Source organism: Ictalurus punctatus, chromosome 26 (assembly GCF_001660625.3).
Source record: "Ictalurus punctatus breed USDA103 chromosome 26, Coco_2.0, whole genome shotgun sequence".
In the NCBI taxonomy this organism is placed as follows: Eukaryota; Metazoa; Chordata; class Actinopteri; order Siluriformes; family Ictaluridae; genus Ictalurus; species Ictalurus punctatus.
The window spans coordinates 12,985,133-12,991,132 of record NC_030441.2 but is presented as its reverse complement, the minus strand read 5'-3'; positions in this window follow the sequence as shown (position 1 = coordinate 12,991,132).

Genomic DNA, 6,000 nt, shown 5'->3' with positions numbered 1-6,000 from the left:
TTTTTACAGAATATTATGAAAAACCTTGACTAAAACCGTTTAGTAAAGCTGATGCGGTACATTTGGAGTACATGTGTGGAATACACACTGGGTCAATTCTGAGACGTGTGTATGATGTATTTAATGGCTCTATCTGGTCTCAGAGTTCTCCCACCCTGCACATGTTAGTGTTTTCCCTGCTTTAAGACACCCATGGGAGCGGCTGGTAATTTGATGATTAGTTGATTCAGGTGTTATAGCAAGGAAAGCATCAAAATATGCTGAGAAGGGGTACTCCAGGACCAGGACTGAGAATCATTGCAATAATGCGTGTGTGTGTATGTGTATGAGAGAGAGAGAGAGAGAGAGAGAGAGAGAGAGAGAGAGAGAGAGAGAGAGAGAGCACCCCAGGCACCTGGCTGGCTAATTAAAAGAGCTAATTACATACAATTAGCACTGGAGCCTCCCACTCTGACAGTGCCCCCTCATACTTTGGAGAAAGTGTGCTTGTGCGTGTATGGGGTTGGGGGGTGTCATAATCCTCTGCTTGAGGGCTCAGCTGGCACAGCCCCCACCCTCCATGTAGTTTTGTCCTGAAGAGGAACCACCACAAAAGCGAGTCAAGCACCTGCAAGACTGCAGAGAGCTCCAGGCCAGGTGCAGGTTTTGGCTGTGAGGGAGGGAGAGAGAGAGAGAACGCTCCTCCGCCACACATGCAAACTAAGCCCAACTAGGCCCTTTCGCATGGGTAAAACTGCTCGCACGTTCACCTGGTCCATTGTCCCACAGCAGCTGTGCGTGTAGGACCCACAGCTGGCTCCAACCCTTTTGCCGTTTTTACGCCAGACAAAAACACGTTGCTTCAGGCTTAACGTGAAGTTGTTAATAAAGCATAACCATCAGCCTGATCGGTTCAGGTGCCGAGTTGCACAGTAAGAACAATTCAATTCCAGGGTGCGTTCATCAAACTGTCAGGCTGAGAGCTAAATTTTTCATACGCTGTTGCAGCGTGAAGCCAAAGTGAGACTCATACGCACATGCACACTGGGAAGTGAACAGGTGGGAAAAGAAGAGTAGTTAGGAGGACAGCACCGAGGAGAGGAGATGAGAGGAGAGGAGGAGGGCACAGTCTCTCCCGCTGGCTCTGCTCTTTCTTTAGTCTCCGGTGACCTAAGCTTAATTGGCCGTGTAATGATGTCGACCCATCCTGGTTCCCACACACTCAAAGCTGAGCCCTCCACTGAAAAGCCTGAAGGGAAGAAAAGCTCTGTGGTACAATAGACCGCCTCTCTTCGCCTGGCCTGGCCCCGCCCCCAGTGAAGCATTTTAGCAGTTAATTAGCCAAAACTCTGTTTCTGCTGAGCAGCAACATGTGTAGAGACTGCAAGAACAGCAGCATGTCCACACACTGCTCTACACACCGCCCTATACGTGCCCACTACCGCACGCCGCCCTATACGTGCCCACTACCGCACGCCGCCCTATACGTGCCCACTACCGCACGCCGCCCTATACGTGCCCACTACCGCACACCGCCCTATACGTGCCCACTACCGCACGCCGCCCTATACGTGCCCACTACCGCACGCCGCCCTATACGTGCCCACTACCGCACGCCGCCCTATACGTGCCCACTACCGCACGCCGCCCTATACGTGCCCACTACCGCACGCCGCCCCATACGTGCCCACTACCGCACGCCGCCCCATACGTGCCCACTACCGCACGCCGCCCTATACGTGCCCACTACCGCACACCGCCCCATACGTGCCCACTACCGCACGCCGCCCTATACGTGCCCACTACCGCACGCCGCCCTATACGTGCCCACTACCGCACGCCGCCCTATACGTGCCCACTACCGCACGCCGCCCTATACGTGCCCACTACCGCACGCCGCCCTATACGTGCCCACTACCGCACGCCGCCCTATACGTGCCCACTACCGCACGCCGCCCTATACGTGCCCACTACCGCACGCCGCCCTATACGTGCCCATTACCGCACGCCGCCCTATACGTGCCCACTACCGCACGCCGCCCTATACGTGCCCACTACCGCACGCCGCCCTATACGTGCCCACTACCGCACGCCGCCCTATACGTGCCCACTACCGCACGCCGCCCTATACGTGCCCACTACCGCACGCCGCCCTATACGTGCCCACTACCGCACGCCGCCCTATACGTGCCCACTACCGCACGCCGCCCTATACGTGCCCACTACCGCACGCCGCCCTATACGTGCCCACTACCGCACGCCGCCCTATACGTGCCCACTACCGCACGCCGCCCTATACGTGCCCACTACCGCACGCCGCCCTATACGTGCCCACTACCGCACGCCGCCCTATACGTGCCCACTACCGCACACCGCCCTATACAAGTTCATTACAACACATGGCAATTACCACACCCCTATATGCACATTATATGCATACAGCATAATTTGAACTACTAGAAAGAGTAACGTCTGCCCAGTTTTGCCCACAAGATACAAGGCCTTTAATGCCATAACATCAACTGAGATTAAACACTTGCCTCTGCCTTGTTCAGCTATTCTCCTGTCACAAGATTGTCTTTAAGAGCAGAACATTGTTTCCAAATGGCAATGTTAGCTCTCTCTGCATCTTTGGGGCATCCCCAGTGGCAATGAATCCATATTTTTGGAAGAAGAAGACAAAGAAAAAGAAGAAAATAGTATGGCAGTATACACACTTGTCTTAGTTGGCAGGTGTTGCTGCCCAGTACCAACTGATGCACAGCCTTGTCCTTTGAATCCTTGATTTAAAGTACTCTAGTTCCTCAAAGGTGTCCTGTGCTACACCACATCTCATTGGCACATCTTTTTGCATGTTTAATGGTATATTAAATGATGTGCTACCCTTGTCTAGTAGGCTTTTAACCAGTGCTTAGCTTTGAACTGAAATGAGCAGCCAATTACCCAAGAGTGTGAGCGCTCACCATGAAACCCCACTCATCCACTCTTCTAGCAGAAGACGTTGCGATGTTGTGGCCCGCGGCGTGATGTTCTATAAGTAAAACGAGACAGATGTTTCTATTAGATTATATCATTAGAAAGGTGCGTACAGGGTCTTAATGAACTGTTTAGCAGTGTATCTGCTAATCAAGCATGACTAATACTTTATCTCCAGATACATACACAGAGCTGATCAGAGATTTTATTTTAATCGCATAATCATCCTGATCTGATCTCATTCAGCCCTCGGGATAAGTACCGTAAGATCTCCCCTGCTTTTCCTTTCTTGCTCTTTCGTTCGCTCACTAGTTAGGGTGAGACAGAGGACAATATCCTGTGCATTGTCATTGATGAGGCCTGCTGTGTCTGATAAGAGCAGCCATAAAATCAATTACTCTGATTGGTTGACAGAGAGAGAGAGAGAGAGAGAGAGAGAGAGAGAGAGAGAGAGAGAGAGAGAGAGAGAGAGAGAGAAATCTTTTGCTGCTTGACTGAAAGCTAAAAGCAGAAGGTTAGAAGGTAACCAGCAGGGAAGTTTTCTTTTTTCCCCCTACAAAAATTTTCGTATTTTTTTTAGTGCTCACTAGGAGGGCAAAATCTTTTCATTCTGTCTGCTGAGTTCAATATTCATGAATACAAAAATTATTACAGGACCCGATTGCCGGTGAAATTATGATTAGTATTATTATTATTATTATTATCACTTTTGAAATGAGATTGATCCTCCTTTTCAAGCGACCACCATTAAATATGTCTGCACATGCAATTAAACAAAAAGATAAAAGATTTTTGTTTCCAAACACACACACACACACACACACACACAATTCATATGTGCTTCTTCCGTTCTGCTGTTACACACTGATGAATTCTCAGCACTGACCCACAAAACCCACACATCACTCTAATACTCCAGCGCTTTACAATGATCAGAAATGATATAGCAGATTCTCTTTTGATATTCCGTCTTCTGAGGAGCGCTTATGCAAATCAAGGCTTTTAAATCAAGATGTCTTTTAAGTTTCAAGCTTCAAGCCATTCTAGCACAAACCCACGGCAGCATTTTTTATAAAAATGCATCACATTCACTGTGTAGACTGAAACCCTGGAGCCGACAGCAAATGGAGCTCTTTCAAGATATGTAACAGGGATGAGTAGCTTAATCGGATTTGTCAAGTCAAGCTTTCTATTAAAGTGTCTTAAGACTGACTTAATCACCCCTGGGCACTGAATTAAATAGTAATAATAATAATAATAATAATAATAATAATAATGATATAATTATTATTAAGAGTGTTTTTCTGGCTTTGTGTCTCTCGGCTGTTTTTCAGCTTTGATGATGGTAGAACTGTTTCAGAAGACAGTATTATGGAGTTTATTATATTTAGTTCATGGCTGTGGGATTCATTTCTTTTTAGACAAGGCAAATGATTTGCTAATATTGAGCAAGCCTAACCAATCCTTACAGGATTTCACAGAGGTTTTATTTGTGATTGTTGCAGCAAAAATAAAGCTTAATTTTGCTGTGGATTTTTTTCAAAATCTGCGATGCAACTTGGAGAGTTTTTTTTGTTGTGCTTTTTGTGGAAAACTACAGGAACTGGCGAAATCGCAATCGCACAAAATTGTTGTGCACGGTCTTTCGCAGTGATATCTGTTGGTAACTGAGACCTTTTAGCTGTACTCGTGTTCGACGCACGTGAATTGAAGGGTGCTTCGGCTGAAAGCGTGTTGTGATGTCACATGATGCGTCTCGGCCCAAATCTGCGGTAATTTTGAAAAAACTGCAAGCTTCTCAGAATATTGCAGAGTTTGCTGGATTTTGTGTTCATTTCTGCGATCACAAAATCGTGAAATCCTGGAGGGACTGTCTAAATGAAGCAATATTTCAGATTTATTTAAGAAGTGTCTATAGTGAGGCTTGAGAGGGTTACATAATGTCTGGCTGTGGACCCATTATAGTCAGGCCAAGCTGCACCCAAGCGTGGTTGGTTTCATTAACCTGTGATGGAAATTTGGTTTCCAACAACAAACCCGCAATGGTATGGCTCAGCTTGGCCACACACAGTGTCTGTTTTAATAAAATCAATGCACAGCATTCTCACTTTCATTCCTGCCATTAACACATCTTTGTTGACTTTCCTGCCATCGGTGTTATGGTTATTCGGTTGTTAGCTGTATTAAAGTTTTCCGATGAGTTTGTGCGAAGACAAACGGCCGAGAAAATCAAAACAAGACATAAAAAGCAGAGCAAGCAACAACATTGCAACGTCATTCAATTTCCTGTTCCAAATGAGGTTTTTTACATAACCAAACTACTTCATATTCACTTGACAGCTTACATAACCTTTGTTCTTGGGTTGTGTACTTTGCTAACCAATTAGTAGACCAATATGACTCAGTACATAGTTTGCAAGAAATTGACTGTGCAAAGTGTTTGAGCCATTGCGACTGCTGCATTGTGCTTGTTGTAAGTCCATTACAAAGACGCTGTTTGACCATGACTGCTGGAATAAGTGGATGACCCAGCACTTACAGCAGGCACTATGCATTGGGTAGTACTTTTTGACTTGGGGGGGGGGGGGGGGGGGACCTTTTCTAACCTAGCACATGGACAGAAACAATCTTTCGTGTCTCATGCCTCCGTTTCAGCTGGGGGATTGGAATTGAGAAGTACAAATGAATGTTTCTCTACAAATAAAGATTCTCTTTCTAGCTGCTATCTTGCTAAGCTGATGCTCTGAACAGAAAGGTTTCCCCCCCAAAGCATCCCAAACTGTCATGCTAACACCCTCGTCAAAACCATTACACTCATCACTTTGTAGATCTCGTTCCTAGCTGGTCGAGCTGAGTCTCGGTCATAACTCATATATCTGCATTGCATGCTGGAACTTTCATTCTAACCTTTGCACCAAAGACTCTCCTGCTTCTGTGTTGGATTTATCATTAATGTGACATTGTAGGTCTTCAGGGGTGGCATGGTGCCTTAGCATGTTTGCCTCGCACCTCCAGGGTTGTGGTTTGAATCCCGCCTCTGCCCTG